Raw genomic sequence first — 12782 nt, 5'->3', positions numbered from 1 at the left:
CCAACAGAAGGTTAAGGACCCATAGGTACGAACTGGAGGGTTTCTGATGCACATGGAATTGGACTGCAACAAGGTTCCTGAGACCTTTAGAGAAGAGGGAAATTTGTCCAAAAATAGTAAGGAGAAAAGAAAGCTTGGCAAGATAAGTATGCCGCTTTTGAAAATCACTTGAGCAGTAATTCTTTTCATCTGTGGTCTTAGATACTCTGACCGTAACCTCTCATTCTTGACACTGATAGCATGAGCATCATTCATTCCACTGCCCCGAGTTTTCACTCTTCTAAGCAGCTGCCCTTAATACCTGACCCTCACAGACAATCACTAACTTATACTGTTTGCTGATCTTTTGGTGTCCCTGCCCCCTCCATTTCCAAGCTTATGATTTTTTCCATTGCTCTCCCATTCCTAAGCATTAAAGAGATAAATGGTTCTTCCTTATCTGTTTGATTAGATAATCCCATTCCTTTCTATGCTACCGCACATTATTTTCCAATTTGCACCAGCCCTTGCCAGTACTGTATGTAGAACATATGAGCCCTTTAAGCCTGTTCCACCATTCAGTGAGATGGCTGATCTGTATCTTAACGCAATGTATTCATTCACCTTTGTTTCATATCTCTTAATACCCTAACTGAACAAAAATCTATTAATCTTGTTTTCGAAATTTTCAAGTATTTGTTGGAACATATTTAGTCACAATTCCTTGGCCTTTTTGTGTAGGTTAATGTATATGTCCTCCATCCAGTGACTTCCTCCTGGACCACTGCTGAAATTAGAAACTTGCCATACATGACTCTGGCTCCTAAATTTTTTAATTTGATTGGCAATCTTTCAGAGATGTCTTTTCCTATTTTATTGCTAAGAATATTAATTGTTAAGTGTCACTGGATACACAGTTTACATAGTGCTTCGGGAAGAATATGTTGGATACTCAGGTACCTTGGGTTTTTCTGGGATGGCAACCCAGTGCAATTCTGTGTTACTTAGAGTATAGGTGAAGCATCTATGGCATGTCATTTGGAATATGTCATATATGGTCTAAAAACCTATAGCTTATATGATGTAATATTACACACATGTAAGCCTTGGCTTACCGGTAGCAGTTCGTCTCTGAGTCAGAAGGTCCCAAGTTCAAGTTCCATTTCAGAGGCTTGTGCTTGTAATCCAGGGAAGTGCCATCTTTTGGGTGCGATGGCTCTGTCGACCCTCTATATAACCTATATAAGGGCATATATGATCCCAGGACACTTCAAAGAAGAATCAATGAGTTCTCCTGATGTCCTGGCCAATATTTATTTCTTAAGCAACATCACTAAACATCAGATGAACCAGGCATTATCTCATTGTTGTGCATAAATTGGCTGCTGCATTTTCCTAAGCTTGCATTTCTAGAAGTATTTCATTGGCTCTAAAGTGCTGTGGGATGTACTTAGATTGTGAAAGGTGCTGTATTTTTTTTTAAAAATGCTTTATTTTCTTTCTTTGTGCTCCCTGGCTGCACTAGGCTGCTGGGTGTTACCAGGTATGTTGCCTGGAGGCTGACATAAAACTCAAGTTTGAAGGTTGCAGATCATACCGGAGGTGAACATCACTGAGGACTTCTAAACCCCCTTCCCCAGATGAATTAACTGAGTGCCTTGTCTCTAAGTGGGCTTCAAAGTTGTTGCCATGTGATTTTTATTTTCAAATGTATTACTGTCCTGTTGGTTTCTGAAAGTTCCCACATTTCCTGTAAACACAGACATATAAACAGAATAGGTTGTTCATGTACTGACTCTGTCCTGCCATTTTTGTTAACTGTAGCCTGACCTGTATAGAGGAACATAGTATCAGGCCTCAAAAAAAAACAACATAAAATGCTGCTATTTTCAGTGTATGAGAGGCTGCTTCACTTAGGTAGCACTCTCGCTCCTGAGTCAGTTTGTTGGATGCAATCGTAGAATGCATTTCGAGCACAGAAGTGGAATGAGACCAATGCAGCATTGAGGGAGTGCTGCATTATCAGAGATGCTTCTTTTATATGAGATATTAGACCAAGTTCAAGGTGGGATGTAAAAGATTCCATTGCCCCATTTGAAGAATGGGAGTTCTTCTGATGCCCTGGTCTACACTCATCCCTTAATCGACACCAACAAAGCAGATTTAACAGATTTATAACACTGCTGTTTGTGCAACCTTGCTCTAGGCAAATTGACTGCTGCATTTGTCTACATCATAACAGTGACAGCAAAAGTAATTAATTGGCTGTGAAATGCTTTGAGATATCTTGGGTCATGAAAAGTACTATATAAATGCAGGTTTCTCTGAGGGTTGTGACTCTCTTCCCCAGAGAGCTGTGAGGCAGGGGCATTGAATATTTTTGAGGTAGATAGCTTCTTAACTAACGAGAGTCAAAGGTTACAGGAGGCAGGCAGGAAAGTGGCGTTGAGGTCACATTCAGACCAGTCATGATCTTATTGAATGGAGGAGCAGGATCGAGGGACCGTTATGGCCAACTCCTATTATATGTTGTGATGTATGTTATGTTTGTCCTTCCTTCCATCCTCCATTAGCAGTACAGAGAATTAGCACAGCCTTCATTGAAATAGTGTCATGATTGTTCTTATTAACAAGGATGTAATCCTTTGCTCCAGTTGGCTCGTTGCCCTCCTTACAGGCACCTTGCCTGAGAGACAAACAGGAGGCGACTTGTCTAAGTTTATTTTTGGTATTGGAATCATCCAGTCATTGTCCATGTGAGAGGGCTGTGGTTTTATGTCTCATTATTATTTTCTTGACTCTCCTTGCTGTCAACACTTAGTCTTTTATTAGGCTCCTAGGGGCACAACAATAATGTGTGACATAGTCTTAAAGTTTCCACGCATTGCAAATTCAAATGGGCACCAATTCCTCAGAAAGCAACAGTAAAGTATATTAATTTTCATATAAACAAAACTGATATCATGACAACATTGATAGCCTATTTTCTTCTTTATTCTTTCATCGGATGTGGGCACCGCTGCAAGGCCAGCATTTGTTGCCCATCCCTAATTACCCTTGATTGGAGTTGCTTGCTAGGCCATTTCACAGGGCAGTTAAGAGTCAACAACATTACTGAAAATCTGGAGTCACGTGTAGGCCAGACCAGATAAGGATGGAAGATTTGCATGAATTTTCAGAAGAATGCAAAGATGTGTTCTGAATTGTAATGAACAAAATGCCGTGAGGAATAGACACTAGTTCCAATGGTGGGTGTATCGGTTTTAAGTTGCTGATGTTGTTATTTGCTGTTATACTACATACAGTTGTTAGTACAGTTATTATTGGTAATTATTACTTCATCAATAAAATGATTAATGCAGTTGCAGCAGCAGAAACAGTGCATGCTTTAATTAATTATATCAGTAGACCAGTCAGGCCTTAGCTTGCCTTGTAGCCATTTTTGTATGTACTGGGTGTTGGCAGGCCAGGGAACATGGTTTGCATCCAGTCTTTCTGGCCTTGACAACTTCTGTCAGACGTAGTTTCATTTCCGTAAACTGTCATTCTGGCACCATTGTGGGTCCTCTTCTGGACTTGAGGCACTGGTTGGGGCATATTTAGAGAAGAACATCTGTTGTATTTGATGCTGACACTGCCATCCCTTTCCTTAACAATCACAAAAGAAAACGAGACAGTATGATGTAAACTATGCTGAAGTATCAGTCATGATTTTTGATGGTCATTATCCTCTAGTGAATTCCAGAAACCAATTCCTTTAAACCATGGGGAAAACAAGGACAAGTTTAGGATTGCCAAGACTAATTTGTAGTGAATAATTTACACCACGTAGTTCTTGGTGAACTATGAATGCTTTCATTATATTTACTATTTGTGCAGTGCTGGATTAAAATGAAATATTATCCAACAGGATGGGATATTCTTTCAAGGTGAGAAAGAATAGATTTCAAAAGTCTGCAAACTGAACACAATGTACAAAACATGCAAACATACACATGGAGAAAAATAATCAGCTTACTTATTTATGCAAAGCACCAACATTTTTTTTGATATCACAAATAATTCTTGTCTTGATTCACCTGTGGATTGAAATTAAGAATCTTGCTCTTACACCCTCCCCCCCCCTCACCACTGCTTTAGATGCAACACACCCGTGCTCCATTTAGTTGAACAGCTTCCTTTGAGCAGTACGGTGATGTAAGTCTTACTTCCTTTTCTAACTGCGGCAGTTGAAAGCCTCATGCCTGTGGCAGCTTCTTGAATTTCTGTGGTGGTTTAAGTAAAATCAAACGGCCTTCGTTAACTGGACATGAAATTGTAAGTTACCGAGAGAACGAACTGCTCCATTTAGAACACTGGGCACGTGGCTGAATTGCTGGAGCTGTATCTTATTTGTACCACATTTTATTTGGACTTGGCGCGAGGAGACATTTAGGTTTGTGACAGGATTTCCTGGTGTAGTTATTTAACAGGCATGCTTCATTTTGACCATTAAGACAACACTGCTCTTGAGTGTAACAAAATAAAGGGTGGGGTTATTCCTGCTGCTGTAACGCAGTACATGTAGCATTGAGTCACAAAAGGTATAGCACATATTTTGGGAGCTAGCAGTACACGGTGTTAAATTTGTATCGACTAGGAACTAGAAATGAAAGTAATGTAGAAGAATGGATATAAATAGTAAGTTATCAGTTCTGTCAATTTCTGCTGAAAAGCAAGCTCTGTTTAGTTTTTTCCTTTGCATAAATGGAAGTGGCATGAATAATATCTCTGTTGTAAGTGCTTGCTCTAGAATTTTGGGCAATGCTATGCTGAAGGAGGTGCTCAAGTTGAGTGGTTCTGATCAAGCCACAAACCATGGGACCATACCTCTAGCATTGTGCATCAGCCCAATTGAAGTTAAAATACTTTAGTTCGTTATTTATAACTAGAAAAAAAACTCCTGTTTTTAAGTAATGATTTGCTGCCTCCTCCAAAAGACTTGTGGCCCTTTTGTGAACATGTGTGTGTGTGGTGTTCACATGTCTCTTTAAGAGCATTATATATTACTTCAATAACTTTTTGTTTTACCTTGTTGGGCAATTTCCTCCTGGTTTCTTTCACCAATGGGGACACTGGCAATCCTGGGCCTGTAGACATCTTTACTGCCATGATAACTTAAATGTCTGATTCTAGTGTGGAAACATTTTACTGGATATGTATTATCAAACTTGATGGATGTTTTCTGTCCACAGCCCTTTAGCATAAGTGAGAAGGAACTAGAAGTTGTACCCACAAGGTTCAGGCACTCACAAACTGCTCACCTTTAACCTCTGTTAGATTTGAGTAATGATTTCTAAGTAACTTGCTGTTTTCAGTTTATTTTAGAAAATGACTGGTCTGGTGACTTTTTCCTTGATGCTAGGTGTAATTATTAACTTGCTGTGTAAATATTGTGCCATAGTTGCTCAGTGCAAATAAACAACTTACGAAGAAAGACAACCACTTAAATAACAGGCCATGAAAGATAGCTAAAAAAATAAGTATGAAATGCTTTGCAGTCAGGCGCTGTCAGTGCCTCGCAATATCAAGATGTAGGCTCTTTAAATGCAGTTATGGATGATAATGCAAATGAAAATAAGGAAATGACAGACTTGCTGAATAATTACTTTGTCAGTCTTCAAAGAGGATATTATATATACGTAACATTCCAGAAAACTAATAATGAATCAAGAATTGGAACTCGCTTAAGTAAATGTAAACGAGGAAACAGCATTAAAAAAGATACAAAAGACTGACAAATCCCCAGGTCCTGATGGCTTTCACTGCAGGATTTTAAAGGAAGTAGCTGAGGAAATTGTAGATGCTTTAGCTGTAAAGTATGGCAAGCGAGAAAAAAAAAAATCAGGAAATTAAACACTTATGATCCTCATGGGGAAAATGGTAAACCAAAAAACCCAAATTTACTGAATGACCCCCAAATGAAGAAATTACCAACAAGATTTCACTTTTTACACATGAATTAACAGGCAAATGATATTTCAAATAAAAAGGTAAGTGTTATTTTTAAATATTTGGTACAACAAAGATGCGTCTTGCACAACAAAGATGCGTCTTGCACAACAAAGATGCGTCTTGCACAACAAAGATGCGTCTTGCACAACAAAGATGCGTCTTGCACAACAAAGATGCGTCTTGCACAACAAAGATGCGTCTTGCACAACAAAGATGCGTCTTGCACAACAAAGATGCGTCTTGCACAACAAAGATGCGTCTTGCACAACAAAGATGCGTCTTGCACAACAAAGATGCGTCTTGCACAACAAAGATGCGTCTTGCACAACAAAGATGCGTCTTGCACAACAAAGATGCGTCTTGCACAACAAAGATGCGTCTTGCACAACAAAGATGCGTCTTGCACAACAAAGATGCGTCTTGCACAACAAAGATGCGTCTTGCACAACAAAGATGCGTCTTGCACAACAAAGATGCGTCTTGCACAACAAAGATGCGTCTTGCACAACAAAGATGCGTCTTGCACAACAAAGATGCGTCTTGCACAACAAAGATGCGTCTTGCACAACAAAGATGCGTCTTGCACAACAAAGATGCGTCTTGCACAACAAAGATGCGTCTTGCACAACAAAGATGCGTCTTGCACAACAAAGATGCGTCTTGCACAACAAAGATGCGTCTTGCACAACAAAGATGCGTCTTGCACAACAAAGATGCGTCTTGCACAACAAAGATGCGTCTTGCACAACAAAGATGCGTCTTGCACAACAAAGATGCGTCTTGCACAACAAAGATGCGTCTTGCACAACAAAGATGCGTCTTGCACAACAAAGATGCGTCTTGCACAACAAAGATGCGTCTTGCACAACAAAGATGCGTCTTGCACAACAAAGATGCGTCTTGCACAACAAAGATGCGTCTTGCACAACAAAGATGCGTCTTGCACAACAAAGATGCGTCTTGCACAACAAAGATGCGTCTTGCACAACAAAGATGCGTCTTGCACAACAAAGATGCGTCTTGCACAACAAAGATGCGTCTTGCACAACAAAGATGCGTCTTGCACAACAAAGATGCGTCTTGCACAACAAAGATGCGTCTTGCACAACAAAGATGCGTCTTGCACAACAAAGATGCGTCTTGCACAACAAAGATGCGTCTTGCACAACAAAGATGCGTCTTGCACAACAAAGATGCGTCTTGCACAACAAGATGCGTCTTGCACAACAAAGATGCGTCTTGCACAACAAAGATGCGTCTTGCACAACAAGATGCGTCTTGCACAACAAAGATGCGTCTTGCACAACAAAGATGCGTCTTGCACAACAAAGATGCGTCTTGCACAACAAAGATGCGTCTTGCACAACAAAGTGGTTTGCAACAAAGATGCGTCTTGCACAACAAAGATGCGTCTTGCACAACAAAGATGCGTCTTGCACAACAAAGATGCGTCTTGCACACAAAGAGCGTCTTGCACAACAAAGATGCGTCTTGCACAACAAAGATGCGTCTTGCACAACAAAGATGCGTCTTGCACAACAAAGATGCGTCTTGCACAACAAAGATGCGTCTTGCACAACAAAGATGCGTCTTGCACAACAAAGATGCGTCTTGCACAACAAAGATGCGTCTTGCACAAGACAAAGATGCGTCTTGCACAACAAAGATGCGTCTTGCACAACAAAGATGCGTCTTGCACAACAAAGATGCGTCTTGCACAACAAAGATGCGTCTTGCACAACAAAGATGCGTCTTGCACAACAAAGATGCGTCTTGCACAACAAAGATGCGTCTTGCACAACAAAGATGCGTCTTGCACAACAAAGATGCGTCTTGCACAACAAAGATGCGTCTTGCACAACAAAGATGCGTCTTGCACAACAAAGATGCGTCTTGCACAACAAAGATGCGTCTTGCACAACAAAGATGCGTCTTGCACAACAAAGATGCGTCTTGCACAACAAAGATGCGTCTTGCACAACAAAGATGCGTCTTGCACAACAAAGATGCGTCTTGCACAACAAAGATGCGTCTTGCACAACAAAGATGCGTCTTGCACAACAAAGATGCGTCTTGCACAACAAAGATGCGTCTTGCACAACAAAGATGCGTCTTGCACAACAAAGATGCGTCTTGCACAACAAAGATGCGTCTTGCACAACAAAGATGCGTCTTGCACAACAAAGATGCGTCTTGCACAACAAAGATGCGTCTTGCACAACAAAGATGCGTCTTGCACAACAAAGATGCGTCTTGCACAACAAAGATGCGTCTTGCACAACAAAGATGCGTCTTGCACAACAAAGATGCGTCTTGCACAACAAAGATGCGTCTTGCACAACAAAGATGCGTCTTGCACAACAAAGATGCGTCTTGCACAACAAAGATGCGTCTTGCACAACAAAGATGCGTCTTGCACAACAAAGATGCGTCTTGCACAACAAAGATGCGTCTTGCACAACAAAGATGCGTCTTGCACAACAAAGATGCGTCTTGCACAACAAAGATGCGTCTTGCACAACAAAGATGCGTCTTGCACAACAAAGATGCGTCTTGCACAACAAAGATGCGTCTTGCACAACAAAGATGCGTCTTGCACAACAAAGATGCGTCTTGCACAACAAAGATGCGTCTTGCACAACAAAGATGCGTCTTGCACAACAAAGATGCGTCTTGCACAACAAAGATGCGTCTTGCACAACAAAGATGCGTCTTGCACAACAAAGATGCGTCTTGCACAACAAAGATGCGTCTTGCACAACAAAGATGCGTCTTGCACAACAAAGATGCGTCTTGCACAACAAAGATGCGTCTTGCACAACAAAGATGCGTCTTGCACAACAAAGATGCGTCTTGCACAACAAAGATGCGTCTTGCACAACAAAGATGCGTCTTGCACAACAAAGATGCGTCTTGCACAACAAAGATGCGTCTTGCACAACAAAGATGCGTCTTGCACAACAAAGATGCGTCTTGCACAACAAAGATGCGTCTTGCACAACAAAGATGCGTCTTGCACAACAAAGATGCGTCTTGCACAACAAAGATGCGTCTTGCACAACAAAGATGCGTCTTGCACAACAAAGATGCGTCTTGCACAACAAAGATGCGTCTTGCACAACAAAGATGCGTCTTGCACAACAAAGATGCGTCTTGCACAACAAAGATGCGTCTTGCACAACAAAGATGCGTCTTGCACAACAAAGATGCGTCTTGCACAACAAAGATGCGTCTTGCACAACAAAGATGCGTCTTGCACAACAAAGATGCGTCTTGCACAACAAAGATGCGTCTTGCACAACAAAGATGCGTCTTGCACAACAAAGATGCGTCTTGCACAACAAAGATGCGTCTTGCACAACAAAGATGCGTCTTGCACAACAAAGATGCGTCTTGCACAACAAAGATGCGTCTTGCACAACAAAGATGCGTCTTGCACAACAAAGATGCGTCTTGCACAACAAAGATGCGTCTTGCACAACAAAGATGCGTCTTGCACAACAAAGATGCGTCTTGCACAACAAAGATGCGTCTTGCACAACAAAGATGCGTCTTGCACAACAAAGATGCGTCTTGCACAACAAAGATGCGTCTTGCACAACAAAGATGCGTCTTGCACAACAAAGATGCGTCTTGCACAACAAAGATGCGTCTTGCACAACAAAGATGCGTCTTGCACAACAAAGATGCGTCTTGCACAACAAAGATGCGTCTTGCACAACAAAGATGCGTCTTGCACAACAAAGATGCGTCTTGCACAACAAAGATGCGTCTTGCACAACAAAGATGCGTCTTGCACAACAAAGATGCGTCTTGCACAACAAAGATGCGTCTTGCACAACAAAGATGCGTCTTGCACAACAAAGATGCGTCTTGCACAACAAAGATGCGTCTTGCACAACAAAGATGCGTCTTGCACAACAAAGATGCGTCTTGCACAACAAAGATGCGTCTTGCACAACAAAGATGCGTCTTGCACAACAAAGATGCGTCTTGCACAACAAAGATGCGTCTTGCACAACAAAGATGCGTCTTGCACAACAAAGATGCGTCTTGCACAACAAAGATGCGTCTTGCACAACAAAGATGCGTCTTGCACAACAAAGATGCGTCTTGCACAACAAAGATGCGTCTTGCACAACAAAGATGCGTCTTGCACAACAAAGATGCGTCTTGCACAACAAAGATGCGTCTTGCACAACAAAGATGCGTCTTGCACAACAAAGATGCGTCTTGCACAACAAAGATGCGTCTTGCACAACAAAGATGCGTCTTGCACAACAAAGATGCGTCTTGCACAACAAAGATGCGTCTTGCACAACAAAGATGCGTCTTGCACAACAAAGATGCGTCTTGCACAACAAAGATGCGTCTTGCACAACAAAGATGCGTCTTGCACAACAAAGATGCGTCTTGCACAACAAAGATGCGTCTTGCACAACAAAGATGCGTCTTGCACAACAAAGATGCGTCTTGCACAACAAAGATGCGTCTTGCACAACAAAGATGCGTCTTGCACAACAAAGATGCGTCTTGCACAACAAAGATGCGTCTTGCACAACAAAGATGCGTCTTGCACAACAAAGATGCGTCTTGCACAACAAAGATGCGTCTTGCACAACAAAGATGCGTCTTGCACAACAAAGATGCGTCTTGCACAACAAAGATGCGTCTTGCACAACAAAGATGCGTCTTGCACAACAAAGATGCGTCTTGCACAACAAAGATGCGTCTTGCACAACAAAGATGCGTCTTGCACAACAAAGATGCGTCTTGCACAACAAAGATGCGTCTTGCACAACAAAGATGCGTCTTGCACAACAAAGATGCGTCTTGCACAACAAAGATGCGTCTTGCACAACAAAGATGCGTCTTGCACAACAAAGATGCGTCTTGCACAACAAAGATGCGTCTTGCACAACAAAGATGCGTCTTGCACAACAAAGATGCGTCTTGCACAACAAAGATGCGTCTTGCACAACAAAGATGCGTCTTGCACAACAAAGATGCGTCTTGCACAACAAAGATGCGTCTTGCACAACAAAGATGCGTCTTGCACAACAAAGATGCGTCTTGCACAACAAAGATGCGTCTTGCACAACAAAGATGCGTCTTGCACAACAAAGATGCGTCTTGCACAACAAAGATGCGTCTTGCACAACAAAGATGCGTCTTGCACAACAAAGATGCGTCTTGCACAACAAAGATGCGTCTTGCACAACAAAGATGCGTCTTGCACAACAAAGATGCGTCTTGCACAACAAAGATGCGTCTTGCACAACAAAGATGCGTCTTGCACAACAAAGATGCGTCTTGCACAACAAAGATGCGTCTTGCACAACAAAGATGCGTCTTGCACAACAAAGATGCGTCTTGCACAACAAAGATGCGTCTTGCACAACAAAGATGCGTCTTGCACAACAAAGATGCGTCTTGCACAACAAAGATGCGTCTTGCACAACAAAGATGCGTCTTGCACAACAAAGATGCGTCTTGCACAACAAAGATGCGTCTTGCACAACAAAGATGCGTCTTGCACAACAAAGATGCGTCTTGCACAACAAAGATGCGTCTTGCACAACAAAGATGCGTCTTGCACAACAAAGATGCGTCTTGCACAACAAAGATGCGTCTTGCACAACAAAGATGCGTCTTGCACAACAAAGATGCGTCTTGCACAACAAAGATGCGTCTTGCACAACTACAAGCATTTGCTTAACTCCCCACACAAATGTGGCACTACTTAGCTACAGAGTTCAACACTTTGCCGTTTTTTATTCACGCAGAGTAAGTCAGATGTCCTATCTGACAACAGCTGTCACTTTCAAGTTTTGCAGGTACGATTATCAATGGCAAGGAAGTGTTCTACAAACCCTCTCTCAGGTCACAACAGTCCTGATGGTATAGCTTTTTAAGCATTCCCCTTCAACCGATCCACCAATAACACCCAATTCATGGTTTCGCCACTTCTGGGAAAACACCCAGCTCTTTATAGTCTGAGCTATTCTTACAACTTCCCAGGTTTTAGACATTTTTAACCAGCTCCCACTATATTTCCAAGAGTTCCTGCCTCCTTTTCTGCTAAACAGAAAATCTGACCTCTTCCTGAGAATGATTTGCTTCTTCTCCTCAAGAATTCTGTTTTCCTCTTTGTCTCTGCCTCTTTCTGTGTGCATCTCTGGACTGAGTTCCTTCGTCCTCCAGTTCCTCTGCTTGTAACTTTCATTTGTGCCTGCAAGCCACATGGTTTCTTTTTTAAATTTCCTTTTGTTACTGCTTAGGTCAAGGGTCACCAGATCACACATTATCCAAGAAAATTACAATTTATCACTTTATAATTGATGCAAACACTTAGTCATTTTCAAACAAACATTTTTAAAACCAATTACAGATTCCACTGGCCTGTGAAATAAATTAGAAGTTTTCCTTATTGTACTGCTTCTGGATCAAAGATTACTCCTAACATCTGTTGTAGAAGAGTTATTGGGATTAATTATTAAAGGACAAAGCGACTGAGCACTTAAAAGAAATTTGAGTATAATTAGAGAGCCAAAATGGATTTGTAAGTGGTAGGTTCTGTCTAACAAACCTAATTGAATTTTTTTGAGAACGTAACTATAATAGACAAGAGAAGTCTATGGATGCAGTTTATGTGGGCTTCCAGTCATGGACAATCGGAAGGGTTCCATATAAGAACTGGTTAGATGGAGGGAAGACACGATAGAAGAGATGGTGGTGTAGTGGTATTGTCACTGGACTAGTAGTCCAGAGGCCCAGGCTAATGCTTTGGAGACATAAGTTCAAATCCC

At 41.6% G+C, this 12782-nt stretch overlaps 1 protein-coding gene across 5 annotated transcripts in view; it reads left to right on the top strand.

Annotated features, from left to right (window-relative positions):
• Positions 1-12782, top strand: part of elmo1 (engulfment and cell motility 1 (ced-12 homolog, C. elegans)) — a 277120-nt gene that overhangs the window by 12962 nt on the left and 251376 nt on the right. The window contains exon 1 of one of the 5 annotated variants that reach the window (XM_041184322.1): positions 4159-4176. The exons of 3 other annotated variants lie outside the window; for them this stretch is intronic. The gene's annotated coding sequence lies outside the window, so the exon portion shown is untranslated. One more of the 5 variants, XM_041184318.1, reaches the window with a different exon arrangement.

Source organism: Carcharodon carcharias, chromosome 3 (genome assembly GCF_017639515.1).
Source record: "Carcharodon carcharias isolate sCarCar2 chromosome 3, sCarCar2.pri, whole genome shotgun sequence".
NCBI lineage: Eukaryota > Metazoa > Chordata > Chondrichthyes > Lamniformes > Lamnidae > Carcharodon > Carcharodon carcharias.
This window is presented reverse-complemented; position numbering and strand designations above follow the sequence as displayed.